The sequence below is a fragment of the Oncorhynchus keta genome, unplaced genomic scaffold, assembly GCF_023373465.1.
Source record: "Oncorhynchus keta strain PuntledgeMale-10-30-2019 unplaced genomic scaffold, Oket_V2 Un_scaffold_1579_pilon_pilon, whole genome shotgun sequence".
In the NCBI taxonomy this organism is placed as follows: domain Eukaryota; kingdom Metazoa; phylum Chordata; class Actinopteri; order Salmoniformes; family Salmonidae; genus Oncorhynchus; species Oncorhynchus keta.
In genome coordinates this window covers 545,001-562,500 of record NW_026290804.1, presented here as the reverse complement: position 1 = coordinate 562,500, position 17,500 = coordinate 545,001, and the positions used below count along the sequence as shown (strand labels likewise).

Below are 17,500 nucleotides of genomic sequence, written 5' to 3'. Positions count from 1 at the left end.
CTCGCTCTTCTATCCTCTCCCGGTTTTATGCCATCTCTCTCCTCTCATTGAGTCCTACAGGATTTATTGATGGTGAGAACTGCAGTTAAATGTCGATCAGTGTGTTTTGAATGGAAGATGTGTGTCTGTTAAATAATTATCTGCTGTGTTGGTGGACTGGGTGGCAGTAAACAATGGAGACAGCAACAAAACAGAACAGCAACAAAACAGAACAGCAACAAAACAGGAACAGCAACAAAACAGGAACAGCAACAAAACAGGAACAGCAACAAAACAGGAACAGCAACAAAACAGGAACAGCAACAAAACAGGAACAGCAACAAAACAGGAACAGCAACAAAACAGGAACAGCAACAAAACAGGAACAGCAACAAAACAGGAACAGCAACAAAACAGGAACAGCAACAAAACAGAACAGCAACAAAACAGGAACAGCAACAAAACAGGAACAGCAACAAAACAGAACAGCAACAAAACAGGAACAGCAACAAAACAGGAACAGCAACAAAACAGGAACAGCAACAAAACAGGAACAGCAACAAAACAGGAACAGCAACAAAACAGGAACAGCAACAAAACAGGAACAGCAACAAAACAGAACAGCAACAAAACAGAACAGCAACAAAACAGAACAGTAACAGAACAGCAACAAAACAGGAACAGCAACAAAACAGAACAGCAACAAAACAGGAACAGCAACAAAACAGAACAGCAACAGAACAGAACAGCAACAAAACAGGAACAGCAACAAAACAGAACAGCAACAAAACAGAACAGCAACAAAACAGAACAGTAACAGAACAGCAACAAAACAGGAACAGCAACAAAACAGAACAGCAACAAAACAGGAACAGCAACAAAACAGGAACAGCAACAAAACAGAACAGCAAGAAAACAGAACAGCAACAAAACAGAACAGCAAGAAAACAGAACAGCAACAGAACAGCAACAGAACAGCAAGAAAACAGAACAGCAAGAAAACAGAACAGCAACAGAACAGCAACAGAACAGCAACAAAACAGGAACAAAACAGAACAGCAACAAAACAGAACAGAACAGCAACAAAACAGAACAGCAACAAAACAGAACAGCAACAAAACAGAACAGCAACAAAACAGGAACAGCAACAAAACAGAACAGCAACAAAACAGGAACAGCAACAAAACAGAACAGCAACAAAACAGGAACAGAACAGCAACAAAACAGAACAGCAACAAAACAGAACAGCAACAAAACAGAACAGCAACAAAACAGAACAGCAACAAAACAGAACAGCAACAGAACAGCAACAGAACAGAACAGAACAGCAACAAAACAGCAACAAAACAGAACAGAACAGCAACAAAACAGAACAGCAACAAAACAGAACAGCAACAAAACAGAACAGCAACAAAACAGAACAGCAACAAAACAGCAAACAGAACAGCAACAGAACAGCAACAAAACAGAACAGAACAGCAACAGAACAGCAACAAAACAGAACAGAACAGCAACAGAACAGCAACAAAACAGCAACAAAACAGAACAGAACAGCAACAAAACAGAACAGCAACAAAACAGAACAGCAACAAAACAGAACAGCAACAAAACAGAACAGCAACAAAACAGAACAGAACAGCAACAAAACAGAACAGCAACAAAACAGAACAGAACAGCAACAAAACAGAACAGCAACAAAACAGAACAGAACAGCAACAAAACAGAACAGCAACAAAACAGAACAGCAACAAAACAGAACAGCAACAAAACAGGAACAGCAACAAAACAGGAACAAAACAGAACAGCAACAAAACAGAACAGAACAGCAACAAAACAGAACAGCAACAAAACAGAACAGCAACAAAACAGAACAGCAACAAAACAGAACAGCAACAAAACAGAACAGCAACAAAACAGAACAGCAACAAAACAGGAACAGCAACAAAACAGGAACAGAACAGAACAGCAACAAAACAGAACAGCAACAAAACAGAACAGAACAGCAACAAAACAGAACAGCAACAAAACAGGAACAGCAACAAAACAGGAACAGCAACAAAACAGGAACAGCAACAAAACAGGAACAGCAACAAAACAGGAACAGCAACAAAACAGGAACAGCAACAAAACAGGAACAGCAACAAAACAGAACAGCAACAAAACAGAACAGCAACAAAACAGAACAGTAACAGAACAGCAACAAAACAGGAACAGCAACAAAACAGAACAGCAACAAAACAGAACAGCAACAGAACAGAACAGCAACAAAACAGGAACAGCAACAAAACAGAACAGCAACAAAACAGAACAGCAACAGAACAGAACAGCAACAAAACAGGAACAGCAACAAAACAGGAACAGCAACAAAACAGGAACAGCAACAAAACAGGAACAGCAACAAAACAGAACAGCAACAAAACAGGAACAGCAACAAAACAGAAACAGCAACAAAACAGAACAGCAACAAAACAGAACAGCAACAAAACAGAACAGAACAGAACAGCAACAAAACAGGAACAGCAACAAAACAGAACAGCAACAAAACAGAACAGCAACAGAACAGAACAGCAACAAAACAGGAACAGCAACAAAACAGAACAGCAACAAAACAGAACAGCAACAAAACAGAACAGTAACAGAACAGCAACAAAAAACAGGAACAGCAACAAAACAGAACAGCAAAACAAAACAGGAACAGCAACAAAACAGGAACAGCAACAAAACAGAACAGCAAGAAAACAGAACAGCAACAAAACAGAACAGCAAGAAAACAGAACAGCAACAGAACAGCAACAGAACAGCAACAAAACAGAACAGCAAGAAAACAGAACAGCAACAGAACAGCAACAGAACAGCAACAAAACAGGAACAAAACAGAACAGCAACAAAACAGAACAGAACAGCAACAAAACAGAACAGCAACAAAACAGAACAGCAACAAAACAGGAACAGCAACAAAACAGAACAGCAACAAAACAGGAACAGCAACAAAACAGAACAGCAACAAAACAGGAACAGAACAGCAACAAAACAGAACAGCAACAAAACAGAACAGCAACAAAACAGAACAGCAACAAAACAGAACAGCAACAAAACAGAACAGCAACAGAACAGCAACAAAACAGAACAGAACAGCAACAGAACAGCAACAAAACAGCAACAAAACAGAACAGAACAGCAACAAAACAGAACAGCAACAAAACAGAACAGCAACAAAACAGAACAGCAACAAAACAGAACAGCAACAAAACAGCAACAAAACAGAACAGAACAGCAACAGAACAGCAACAAAACAGAACAGAACAGCAACAGAACAGCAACAAAACAGAACAGAACAGCAACAGAACAGCAACAAAACAGCAACAAAACAGAACAGAACAGCAACAAAACAGAACAGCAACAAAACAGAACAGCAACAAAACAGAACAGCAACAAAACAGAACAGCAACAAAACAGAACAGAACAGCAACAAAACAGAACAGCAACAAAACAGAACAGAACAGCAACAAAACAGAACAGCAACAAAACAGAACAGAACAGCAACAAAACAGAACAGCAACAAAACAGAACAGCAACAAAACAGAACAGCAACAAAACAGGAACAGCAACAAAACAGGAACAGAACAGAACAGCAACAAAACAGAACAGAACAGCAACAAAACAGAACAGCAACAAAACAGAACAGCAACAAAACAGAACAGAACAGCAACAAAACAGAACAGCAACAAAACAGAACAGCAACAAAACAGAACAGCAACAAAACAGGAACAGCAACAAAACAGGAACAGAACAGAACAGCAACAAAACAGAACAGCAACAAAACAGAACAGAACAGCAACAAAACAGAACAGCAACAAAACAGGAACAGCAACAAAACAGGAACAGAACAGAACAGCAACAAAACAGAACAGCAACAAAACAGAACAGCAACAAAACAGAACAGAACAGCAACAAAACAGGAACAGCAACAAAACAGAAACAGAACAGAACAGCAACAAAACAGAACAGCAACAAAACAGAACAGCAACAAAACAGAACAGCAACAAAACAGGAACAGCAACAAAACAGAACAGCAACAAAACAGAACAGCAACAGAACAGGAACAGCAACAAAACAGGAACAGCAACAAAACAGAACAGCAACAAAACAGGAACAGCAACAAAACAGGAACAGCAACAAAACAGGAACAGCAACAAAACAGAACAGCAACAAAACAGAACAGCAACAAAACAGGAACAGCAACAAAACAGAACAGCAACAAAACAGAACAGCAACAAAACAGAACAGCAACAGAACAGGAACAGCAACAAAACAGGAACAGCAACAAAACAGAACAGCAACAAAACAGGAACAGCAACAAAACAGGAACAAAACAGAACAGGAACAAAACAGGAACAGCAACAAAACAGGAACAGCAACAAAACAGGAACAAAACAGAACAGCAACAAAACTGAACAGCAACAAAACAGGAACAGCAACAGAACAGGAACAAAACAGGAACAGAACAGAACAGCAACAAAACAGGAACAGAACAGAACAGCAACAAAACAGGAACAAAACAGAACAGCAACAGAACAGCAACAAAACAGGAACAGCAACAAAACAGGAACAGCAACAAAACAGGAACAGCAACAAAACAGAACAGCAACAAAACAGGAACAGCAACAGAACAGGAACAATACAGGAACAGAACAGAACAGCAACAAAACAGAACAGCAACAAAACAGAACAGCAACAAAACAGGAACAGCAACAGAACAGGAACAAAACAGGAACAGAACAGCAACAAAACAGCAACAGAACAGAACAGCAACAAAACAGGAACAAAACAGGAACAGCAACAAAACAGGAACAGAACAGAACAGCAACAAAACAGGAACAAAACAGAACAGCAACAGAACAGAACAGCAACAAAACAGAACAGCAACAAAACAGAACAGCAACAAAACAGAACAGCAACAGAACAGCAACAAAACAGAACAGAACAGCAACAGAACAGCAACAAAACAGCAACAAAACAGGAACAGCAACAAAACAGGAACAAAACAGAACAGCAACAGAACAGCAACAAAACAGGAACAAAACAGGAACAGCAACAAAACAGGAACAGCAACAGAACAGCAACAAAACAGAACAGCAACAAAACAGAACAGCAACAGAACAGCAACAAAACAGAACAGAACAGCAACAGAACAGCAACAAAACAGCAACAAAACAGGAACAGCAACAAAACAGGAACAAAACAGGAACAGCAACAAAACAGAACAGCAACAGAACAGCAACAAAACAGGAACAAAACAGGAACAGCAACAAAACAGAACAGCAACAGAACAGCAACAAAACAGAACAGCAACAAAACAGGAACAGCAACAAAACAGGAACAGCAACAAAACAGGAACAGCAACAGAACAGCAACAAAACAGCAACAAAACAGCAACAGAACAGCAACAAAACAGAACAGCAACAAAACAGGAACAGCAACAAAACAGGAACAGCAACAAAACAGGAACAGCAACAGAACAGCAACAAAACAGAACAGCAACAAAACAGCAACAGAACAGCAACAAAACAGGAACAGCAACAAAACAGAACAGAACAGCAACAAAACAGGAACAGCAACAAAACAGAACAGAACAGAACAGCAACAAAACAGAACAGAACAGAACAGCAACAAAACAGAACAGCAACAAAACAGAACAGCAACAAAACAGAACAGCAACAAAACAGAACAGCAACAAAACAGGAACAGCAACAAAACAGGAACAGCAACAAAACAGGAACAGCAACAAAACAGAACAGCAACGAAAAGGGAACAGTGTGATCGTCACCCTGACAGGAGACTTTCGTTATGATGGGATTTGTATCACTGTAACATGTTTCCACAGCGATCTTTTTTTAAGTGAGTTGACTGAGAACATTCTCATTTGCAGCAACGACCTGAGGAATAGTTACAGGGGGGTATCTAAAATACAGCGACCCTCTCCTATCATTACCAAGCTGTCACGGGTTACCAGGTGTGGAAGGTAGGAGGCAGGTCACAGAGACCAGAGGGGTTACCAGGTGTGGAAGGTAGGAGGCAGGTCACAGAGACCAGAGGGGTTACCAGGTGTGGAAGGTAGGAGGCAGGTCGCAGGTCGCAGAGGGGTTACCAGGTGTGGAAGGTAGGAGGCAGGTCGCAGAGAGCAGAGGGGTTACCAGGTGTGGAAGGTAGGAGGCAGGTCGCAGGTCGCAGAGGGGTTACCAGGTGTGGAAGGTAGGAGGCAGGTCGCAGAGAGCAGAGGGGTTACCAGGTGTGGAAGGTAGGAGGCAGGTCGCAGGTCGCAGAGGGGTTACCAGGTGTGGAAGGTAGGAGGCAGGTCACAGAGAGCAGAGGGGTTACCAGGTGTGGAAGGTAGGAGGCAGGTCGCAGAGACCAGAGGGGTTACCAGGTGTGGAAGGTAGGAGGCAGGTCACAGAGAGCAGAGGGGTTACCAGGTGTGGAAGGTAGGAGGCAGGTCGCAGAGAGCAGAGGGGTTACCAGGTGTGGAAGGTAGGAGGCAGGTCGCAGGTCGCAGAGGGGTTACCAGGTGTGGAAGGTAGGAGGCAGGTCGCAGAGGGCAGAGGGGTTACCAGGTGTGGAAGGTAGGAGGCAGGTCACAGAGAGCAGAGGGGTTACCAGGTGTGGAAGGTAGGAGGCAGGTCGCAGAGAGCAGAGGGGTTACCAGGTGTGGAAGGTAGGAGGCAGGTCGCAGGTCGCAGAGGGGTTACCAGGTGTGGAAGGTAGGAGGCAGGTCGCAGAGAGCAGAGGGGTTACCAGGTGTGGAAGGTAGGAGGCAGGTCGCAGGTCGCAGAGGGGTTACCAGGTGTGGAAGGTAGGAGGCAGGTCACAGAGAGCAGAGGGGTTACCAGGTGTGGAAGGTAGGAGGCAGGTCGCAGAGACCAGAGGGGTTACCAGGTGTGGAAGGTAGGAGGCAGGTCACAGAGAGCAGAGGGGTTACCAGGTGTGGAAGGTAGGAGGCAGGTCGCAGAGAGCAGAGGGGTTACCAGGTGTGGAAGGTAGGAGGCAGGTCGCAGGTCGCAGAGGGGTTACCAGGTGTGGAAGGTAGGAGGCAGGTCGCAGAGACCAGAGGGGTTACCAGGTGTGGAAGGTAGGAGGCAGGTCACAGAGAGCAGAGGGGTTACCAGGTGTGGAAGGTAGGAAGCAGGTCGCAGAGAGCAGAGGGGTTACCAGGTGTGGAAGGTAGGAGGCAGGTCGCAGAGAGCAGAGGGGTTACCAGGTGTGGAAGGTAGGAGGCAGGTCGCAGAGACCAGAGGGGTTACCAGGTGTGGAAGGTAGGAGGCAGGTCGCAGAGAGCAGAAGGGTTACCAGGTGTGGAAGGTAGGAGGCAGGTCGCAGAGAGCAGAGGGGTTACCAGGTGTGGAAGGTAGGAGGCAGGTCGCAGAGAGCAGAAGGGTTACCAGGTGTGGAAGGTAGGAGGCAGGTCACAGAGAGCAGAAGGGTTACCAGGTGTGGAAGGTAGGAGGCAGTTCACAGAGACCAGAGGGGTTACCAGGTGTGGAAGGTAGGAGGCAGGTCACAGAGAGGGTTCAATAATAGACCATTTATTTTCTCTGGCACAAAAACGGTCACGCCAAACACAGGTCGCAGAAACACTGACCCGCCCAAACACAGGGCGCAGAAACACTGACCCGCCCAAACACAGGGCGCAGAAACACTGACCCGCCCAAACACAGGGCGCAGAAACACTGACCCGCCCAAACACAGGGCGCAGAAACACTGACCCGCCCAAACACAGGGTGCAGAAACACTGACCCGCCCAAACACAGGGCGCAGAAACACTGACCCGCCCAAAGACAGGGCGCAGAAACACTGACCCGCCCAAACACAGGGCGCAGAAACACTGACCCGCCCAAACACAGGGCGCAGAAACACTGACCCGCCCAAACACAGGGCGCAGAAACACTGACCCGCCCAAACACAGGGCGCAGAAACACTGACCCGCCCAAACACAGGGCGAAACGATCCGGAGACGAAATACACCCACAACTGACAGCGAACACAAAATAATGTATAATAATAATAATAATAAAACCCCAGTGGGCAAAACAGGCTGACATAGACCAGACAACAGGCTGACATAGACCAGACAACAGGCTGACATAGACCAGACAACAGGCTGACATAGACCAGACAACAGGCTGACATAGACCAGACAACAGGCTGACATAGACCAGACAACAGGCTGACATAGACCAGACAACAGGCTGACATAGACCAGACAACAGGCTGACATAGACCAGACAACAGGCTGACATAGACCAGACAACAGGCTGACATAGACCAGACAACAGGCTGACATAGACCAGACAACAGGCTGACATAGACCAGACAACAGGCTGACATAGACCAGACAACAGGCTGACATAGACCAGACAACAGGCTGACATAGACCAGACAACAGGACTGACAACATAGACCAGACAACAGGCTGACATAGACCAGACAACAGGCTGACATAGACCAGACAACAGGCTGACATAGACCAGACAACAGGCTGACATAGACCAGACAACAGGCTGACATAGACCAGACAACAGGCTGACATAGACCAGACAACAGGCTGACATAGACCAGACAACAGGCTGACATAGACCAGACAACAGGCTGACATAGACCAGACAACAGGCTGACATAGACCAGACAACAGGCTGACATAGACCAGACAACAGGCTGACATAGACCAGACAACAGGCTGACATAGACCAGACAACAGGCTGACATAGACCAGACAACAGGCTGACATAGACCAGAAATCAAGAAACACTAAAGAAACAGGTGCAACTAATAAGACTAAACGAACAGAAAAGGGAAAAGGGATCGGTGGCGGCAAGTAGACCGGTGACGATGACCGCAGAGCGCCGCCCGAACAGGAAGAGGAGAGCCACCTTCTGAGAGAGTTGTGACACAATCCCTGCAATGCCAGTAACTGAGCATAAAAAGAGTCCCCTCATCCAGCTAGTCCGGGTGCTGAGTTCACAAACCTATTCTACTAACACGCTGAAGCCTCAGTCCCCTCATCCAGCTGGTCCTGGGGCTGAGTTCACAAACCTATTCTACTAACACGCTGAAGCCTCAGTCCCCTCATCCAGCTGGTCCGGGTGCTGAGTTCACAAACCTATTCTACTAACACACTGAAGCCTCAGTCCCCTCATCCAGCTGGTCCTGGGGCTGAGTTCACGAACCTATTCTACTAACACACTGAAGCCTCAGTCCCCTCATCCAGCTGGTCCTGGGGCTGAGTTCACTAACCTGTTCTACTAACACACTGAAGCCTCAGTCCCCTCATCCAGCTGGTCCTGGTGCTGAGTTCACAAACCTGTTCTACTAACAAACTGAAGCCTCAGTCCCCTCCTCCAGCTGGTCCTGGTGCTGAGTTCACTAACCTGTTCTACTAACACACTGAAGCCTCAGTCCCCTCATCCAGCTGGTCCTGGTGCTGAGTTCACAAACCTGTTCTACTAACAAACTGAAGCCTCAGTCCCCTCCTCCAGCTGGTCCTGGTGCTGAGTTCACTAACCTGTTCTACTAACACACTGAAGCCTCAGTCCCCTCATCCAGCTGGTCCTGAGTTCACAAACCTGTTCTACTAACACACTGAAGCCTCAGTCCCCTCATCCAGCTGGTCCGGGTGCTGAGTTCACAAACCTATTCTACTAACACACTGAAGCCTCAGTCCCCTCATCCAGCTGGTCCTGGGGCTGAGTTCACAAACCTGTTCTACGAACAAACTGAAGCCTCAGTCCCCTCCTCCAGCTGGTCCTGGTGCTGAGTTCACAAACCTGTTCTACTAACACACTGAAACCTCAGGACTCTCATCCAGCTGGTCCTGGGGCTGAGTTCACAAACCTGTTCTACTAACACACTGAAGCCTCAGTCCCCTCATCCAGCTGGTCCTGGGGCTGAGTTCACTAACCTGTTCTACTAACACACTGAAGCCTCAGTCCCCTCATCCAGCTGGTCCTGAGTTCACTAGCCTGTTCTACTAACACACTGAAGCCTCAGTCCCCTCATCCAGCTGGTCCTGAGTTCACTAACCTGTTCTACTAACACACTGAAGCCTCAGTCCCCTCATCCAGCTGGTCCTGGGGCTGAGTTCACTAACCTGTTCTACTAACACACTGAAGCCTCAGTCCCCTCATTCAGCTGGTCCTGGGGCTGAGTTCACTAACCTGTTGTACTAACACACTGAAACCTCAGGACTCTCATCCAGCTGGTCCTGGTCCTGAGTTCACTAACCTGTTCTACTAACACACTGAAGCCTCAGTCCCCTCATCCAGCTGGTCCTGGGGCCGAGTTCACAAACCTGTTCTATTAACACACTGAAGCCTCAGTCCCCTCATCCAGCTGGTCCTGAGTTCACAAACCTGTTCTACTAACACACTGAAGCCTCAGTCCCCTTATCCATCTGGTCCTGGGGCTGAGTTCACAAACCTGTTCTACTAACACACTGAAGCCTCAGTCCTGTTCTACTAAACACTGAAGCCTCAGTCCCCTCATCCAGCTGGTCCTGGGGCTGAGTTCACAAACCTGTTCTACTAACACACTGAAGCCTCAGTCCCCTCATCCAGCTGGTCCTGGGGCTGAGTTCACTAACCTGTTCTACTAACACACTGAAGCCTCAGTCCCCTCATCCAGCTGGTCCTGGGGCTGAGTTCACTAACCTGTTCTACTAACACACTGAAGCCTCAGTCCCCTCATCCAGCTCGTCCTGGGGCTGAGTTCACTAACCTGTTCTACTAACACACTGAAGCCTCAGTCCCCTCATCCAGCTGGTCCTGGGGCTGAGTTCACTAACCTGTTCTACTAACACACTGAAGCCTCAGTCCCCTCATCCAGCTGGTCCTGGGGCTGAGTTCACCAACCTGTTCTACTAAACACACCGAAGCCTCAGGACCAGAACATCCAATCAATCAGGATAAACCAAATTACAACACAGTCAAAACAAAACTACATTGCTTATTGGGAAACAGAAACACAAAGCACAAAGCAAAATGCAGTGCTATCTGATCCTAAATCAACAGTACACCATGGAAAACTATTTGACCATGGTTACTGATCAAAACCTTAGAAAAACCTTGACAAAGTACAGGCTCAGTGAGCACAGCCTTGCCATTGAGAAGGGTAGACACAGGAAAACCTGGCTCCCTGTAGAGGAAAGGCTGTGCAACCACTGCACCACAGCAGAACCTGGCTCCCTATAGAGGAAAGGCTGTGCAACCACTGCACAACAGCAGAACCTGGCTCCCTGTAGAGGAAAGGCTGTGTAACCACTGCACCACAGCAGAACCTGGCTCCCCGTAGAGGAAAGGCTGTGCAACCACTGCACCACAGCAGAACCTGGCTCCCTGTAGAGGAAAGGCTGTGCAACCACTGCACCACAGCAGAACCTGGCTCCCTGTAGAGGAAAGGCTGTGCAACCACTGCACCACAGCAGAACCTGGCTCCCTGTAGAGGAAAGGCTGTGCAACCACTGCACAACAGCAGAACCTGGCTCCCTGTAGAGGAAAGGCTGTGCAACCACTGCACCACAGCAGAACCTGAGACGGAGCTGCATTTCCTGACAAAATGTCAAAAATATAAAACAATCAAAGTGTAATTTCCTCAAGTTTGAAACCCTTATTCAATGTTTCAAAGACCTCTCTGATGAGGACAGGCTACCCGTCCTGTTGGGGGAGGATGCAGCGAGCTGTGGGTAGGCAGAGCACTACATTTCTGCCTGCCATAAGATGAGGGACAGTTTCTGACAGACCAATCAACCTGCAGATGTCCTCTATGCTTATTATCATTGTTGAATGTGTGGCTGTTTTGACCCTTGGTTATTATAATAATAATAATATATGCCATTTATCCAAAGCAACTTACAGTCATGTGTGCATACATTCTACGTATGGGTGGTCCCGGGAATCGAACCCACTACCCTGGCGTTACAAGCGCCATGCTTTTACCAACTGTGCTACAGAAGGAGCACGTTATTGTTCTTATTGTTGTCCTGTTGACAGTTTTGATTCTTATTATTTTCATTTTGTAAATATCCAAAATAAGCTTTGACAATATGTACATTATTATGTCATGCCAATAAAGCAAATTAAATTGACTAATGGGGGGAGATAGAGACTGATGGAGAGAGAGACTGATGGAGAGAGAGAGCGAGACTGATGGAGAGAGAGAGCGAGACTGATGGAGAGAGAGACTGATGGAGAGAGAGACTGATGGAGAGAGAGACTGATGGAGAGAGAAAGTGAGACTGATGGAGAGAGACTGATGGAGAGAGAGCGAGACTGATGGAGAGAGAGAGCGAGACTGATGGAGAGAGAGACTGATGGAGAGAGAGACTGATGGAGAGAGAAAGCGAGACTGATGGAGAGAGACTGATGGAGAGAGAGACTGATGGAGAGAGAGCGAGACTGATGGAGAGAGAGAGCGAGACTGATGGAGAGAGAGAGACTGATGGAGAGAGAGCGACTGATGGAGAGTGAGAGAGACTGATGAAGAGAGACAGCGAGACTGATGGAGAGAGAGAGAGACTGATGGAGAGAGAGAGAGAGAGGGAGAGAATTCGAAAACAAATCCAATTCTGATAAACTCTCATATATACTGGGTGAAAGTCCACAGTGTGACATCACAGCAGCAAGATTTGTGACCTGTTGCCACAAGAAAAGGTCAACCAGTGAAGAACAAACACCATTGTAAATACAACCCATATTTATGCTTATTTATTTTCCCTTGTGTTCTTTAAACATTTGTACATTGTTACAACACTGTATATATATATATATCTCCTTTTACGGCTGCTGTCCCTGTACAGGGACCAAAATCAGCGGAAATTTCAGAGCGCCAACTGTAGTACTGATAAAAGAGCAAACTTTCATTAAAACACACATGCAAGGTACTCAATTAAAGCTACACTGTTGGAATCTTGCCAACATGTGGAGATTTGTAAAATGCTTTTGGAGATGAGAAGCTATTATCTGATAGCATGCACCCCCCGAAATACCTGAGACGAGACGTAAACAAAATAATTAGCGGTAGACGGCGCTCCACAAAGAGCAAGACTGAGAAATAAAATATAAAACATTCATTATGACGAGCTTCTTTGTTGGCACTCCTGATGGATGTCCCATAAACATCACAATGGGGTCTTTTTCCCGATTAAATCCGTGATGGATACCCAAAGTCAATTGGAGAGAGACTGATCCAGGAAAATCACATTTACAAGACGCAAGATTTTTTAAATTAAAAAGTTGCCTATAAACTTTTACAAATCACTTCAAACTCCTTTTGTAAACCAACTTTAGACTATTAATAAACGTTAATAATCGATCAAATTGATCAGGGAGATCTGTATTCGATAGCAGCAAGTCTTGAAATCATCGTCCATTTTTTCTCTTTCATAACTTCCTCCGGTGTACTCGATGACAGGAAGTGTCTATACGTCATCCCACCAAGGATTAACTAGCAATGAAATGCCAGTACTGGCGACATCGTGTGGAAGCTGTAGGAACTGTAAACTGGGCCCTATCTATTTTCTCTTGCCATAGACAATACAGAGACTGGCGGAGGGATATTTTTTTGTATTTTCCCTTGCCATAGACAATACAGAGACTGGCGGAGGGATATTTTTTTGTATTTTCCCTTGCCATAGACAATACAGAGACTGGCGGAGGGATATTTTTTTGTATTTTCCCTGATGCCATAGACAATACATTGACTGATGGGAGGGATATTTTTTTGTATTTTCCCTTGCCATAGACAATACATTGACTGGCGGAGGGATATTTTTTTGTATTTTCCCTTGCCATAGACAATACAGAGACTGGCGGAGGGATATTTTTTTGTATTTTCCCTTGCCATAGACAATACAGAGACTGGCGGAGGGATATTTTTTTTGTGGTTTTTGTGAACAGTTGTCCTTGGGGTTTTGCCTCCTAAACACATTATGTTATAGTCACAGACATGATTTAACCAGTTTTAGAGACTTCAGTGTGTTTTCTATACACACATGCTAATCATATGCATATACTATATTCCTGACATGAGTAGCAGGACGTTGAAATGTTGCACGATTTTTTAACAAAAAGCTGCGAAAATTCGCAGCATTATATGTATAATATGATATTTGTAATGTCTTTATTGTTTTGAAACTTCTGTATGTGTAATGTTTACTGTTAATGTTTATTGTTTATTTCACATTTGTATATTATCTACCTACTTGCTTTGGCAATGTTTACACATGTTTCCCATGCCAATAAAGCCCTTTGAATTTAATTTAATTGAGAGAGAGAGAGAGAGAGAGAGAGAGAGAGAGAGAGACTGGTGGAGAGGTAGAGGAAGACTGGTGGAAAGGTAGAGGAAGACTGGACATGAAGGACATGAACCGTGGTCCGTGACCTACCCTTCCCTGTCTCTCTCTATCATTCCCTGTCTCTCTCTATCCTTCCCTGTCTCTCTCTATCCTTCCCTGTCTCTCTCTATCCGTTCTCTGGTCTCCCTCAACAAGATGAAAAAAATATCCTAAGGTAGAAAGATGGACAGATAAGGTGCTTACACCTACCGTCAGAGAGACGGGGGAGATCACACCTACTGCCAGAGAGACGGGGGAGATCACACCTACTGCCAGAGAGATGGGGGAGATCACACCAACCATCAGAGACACGGGGGAGATCACACCTACTGCCAGAGAGACGGGGGAGATCACACCTACTGCCAGAGAGACTGGGGGAGATCACACCTACTGCCAGAGAGACGGGGGAGATCACACCTACTGCCAGAGAGACGGGGGAGATCACACCTACTGCCAGAGAGACGGGGGAGATCACACCTACTGCCAGAGAGACGGGGAGATCACACCTACTGCCAGAGAGACGGGGGAGATCACACCAGAGTCAGAGAGAGAATGGGGAGATCACACCTACTGCCAGAGAGAGACTGACGGGAGATCACACTGATGGAGAGAGAGACGGGAGAGATCAGACCTACTGCCAGAGAGACGGGAGACTGATGGAGAGACCTACTGCCAGAGAGATGGGGAGATCACACTGAACCGTCAGAGACACGGGAGATCACCTACCGTCAGAGAGACTGGGGAGATCACACCTGACTGCCAGAGAGATGGGGGAGATCACACCTACTGGAGAGAGATGGGGAGAGATCTGACCTACTGCCAGAGAGATGGGGAGAGATCACACCTACTGCCAGAGAGATGGGGAGATCAGACCTGATGGCCAGAGAGACTGGGGAGATCAGACCTGGTCAGAGAGACTAATGGAGAGAGATCACACCTACCGATGGAGAGAGAGGGAGACTCACATGGAGAGAGAGACGAGACTGATGGAGAGAGAGAGCCAGAGACTGATGGAGAGAGAGAACCGTCAGAACTGATGGAGAGAGAGAGCACCTACTACCAGAGAGACGGGGAGAGAGAGAGACTACCGAGAGAGACAGGGAGATCACACCTACCGTCAGAGAGACGAGAGATCACACCTACCGTCAGAGAGACTGGGAGATCACACCAACTGATCAGAGAGACGAGGAGATCACACCTGATGGAGAGAGAGACGGGGAGATCAGAGTCAGAGACTGATGGGGAGAGATCACACTGATGGAGAGAGAGAGGGGAGATCACACTGACTGCCAGAGAGAGACTGGGGAGAGAGAGAGACTGATGGAGAGACGGGAGACTGATGGACCAGACCGTCAGAGACTGATGGAGGAGAGAGAGACCTGATGCCAGAGATGAGAGGGAGACTGACCTGGACTGCCAGAGAGACTGGGAGATCAGACTGATGGAGAGAGAGACTGATGGGAGATCAGACTGATGGAGAGAGACTGATGGGAGATCACACCTAGAGAGAGAGATGGAGAGAGATCACACTGATGGAGTGTCTTCTACCACTGGAACCAGGGTCTGAGACTGATGGAGCACTGAGATGCAGTGCCTTAGACTGATGAACCAGGGTCTGTAGTGACTCCCCGAGACTGAGATGAGTGCCTTAGACCGCTGAACCAGGGTCTGTAGTGACTCCCCTAGCACTGAGTTGCAGTGAATTAGAAAACAAACCAGGGTCTGATAAACCTCATATCTACTGAGAAAGTCCACAGTGTGCCATCAAGCAGGGATTTGTGACCCCCGAGCACAAGAAAAGGTCAACCAGTGAACAAACACCATTGTAAATACAACCCATATTTAGATTCATTTTCCCTTGTGTTCTTTAAACATGTGTACTGTAGTGACTCCCACTGTATATACTGAGATGCATATATCCTGTACAGGGACCAAAATCAGTGGAAATTTCAGAGCGCCTAATAATACTCCCTAGCACTGAAACTTTCATTAAAACACACATGCAAGGTACCAGGGCTACACTGTAGTGAATCTTGCCAACATGTCAGATTTGTAAAATGCCTTAGAAAGCATGAGAAGCAGGTTCTTTAGCATGACTCCCCCGAAATGGCCATGGTGCCTGACGCAAAATAATCTAGCGTGCCCTAGCAGATGGTCTATAAAACATTCATTATGACATGGCCTTTGTTAGCACATGGCCTATATGTCCCATAAACAGATTAGGCCTTGGTTTTTTCTCTCGATTAAATCAGATGGGGTCTTTTTGCCCTTAAATGGTCTTTGTATACCCAAAATTTCCATTTACGATGCCTGTCTGATCCAGGAAAAATCACTTTACAGATGCAACGTCATTTTTTAAATTAAAAGATGCCTATAAACATTTACAAATCACTTCAAACTACTTTTGTAAACCAACTTTAGGTATTAATAAACGTTAGCAGATGGATCAAATTGATGCACTGGGCGATCTGTCTTGGTGCAGCAAGTCTTGAAATCATCGTCTTTTTTCCCTAAGATCCTCCGTGCCCCCAAGACAGGAAGGCCTATACGTCATCCCACCAATGGTAAACTAGCAATGAAATGCCAGTACTGGCCATCGTGTGGAAGCTGTAGAACTGTCTGGGCCCTGGCTATTTTCTCTGCCCCAGACAGATGAGACTGGCGGAGGGATATTTTTTTGTATTTTCCCTGGCAGACAATACATTGACTGCCCTAGCAGGATATTCTTGGTTTTCCCAAGCCATAGACAATACAGTGACTGGCGGAGGGATATTTTTTGTATTTTGCCCTAGCAGATGAGACTGGCGGTGCCCTAGGATATTTTTGTATTTTCTTGGTGCCCTAGACAGATACTTGACTGCCGGAGGATATTTTTGTATTTTCCCTGGCAGATGGCCAATGAGACTGCCCTAGGGATAGTCTTGTGGTTTTTTGGCAGATGGCCTTGGTGCCCCCTAACAGATTCTTGGTGCCCAAGACAGATAGTCTTGGTGCCCTGGCAGATGGTCTTCTATGCCCTACAGATGGTCTTGGTGCCCTACAGATGGTCTTGGTGCCCTGGCAGATGGCCTTGAAATAGCAGATAGTCTTGGTGCCCAAGCAGATAGTCTTGGTGCCCTGGCAGATGGTATGTATAATATG

The 17,500-nt window shown here is 46.1% G+C and overlaps 1 long non-coding RNA gene across 5 annotated transcripts; it reads right to left on the bottom strand.

Annotated features, from left to right (window-relative positions):
• Positions 1 to 9,230: 9,230 nt before the first annotated feature.
• Positions 9,231 to 10,865, bottom strand: LOC127927617 (uncharacterized). 5 transcript variants are annotated; one of them, XR_008128204.1, is made up of 4 exons: positions 10,747 to 10,865; positions 10,546 to 10,679; positions 9,865 to 10,120; positions 9,231 to 9,334 (listed from the first exon to the last, which is right to left on the bottom strand). It is a non-coding gene; the product is annotated as an uncharacterized LOC127927617 (long non-coding RNA). The 5 variants fall into 5 exon arrangements; XR_008128207.1 differs by lacking the exon at positions 9,231 to 9,334 and adding an exon at positions 9,352 to 9,401; XR_008128205.1 differs by lacking the exon at positions 9,231 to 9,334 and adding an exon at positions 9,401 to 9,468.
• Between the last annotated feature and the right edge of the window lie 6,635 nt (positions 10,866 to 17,500).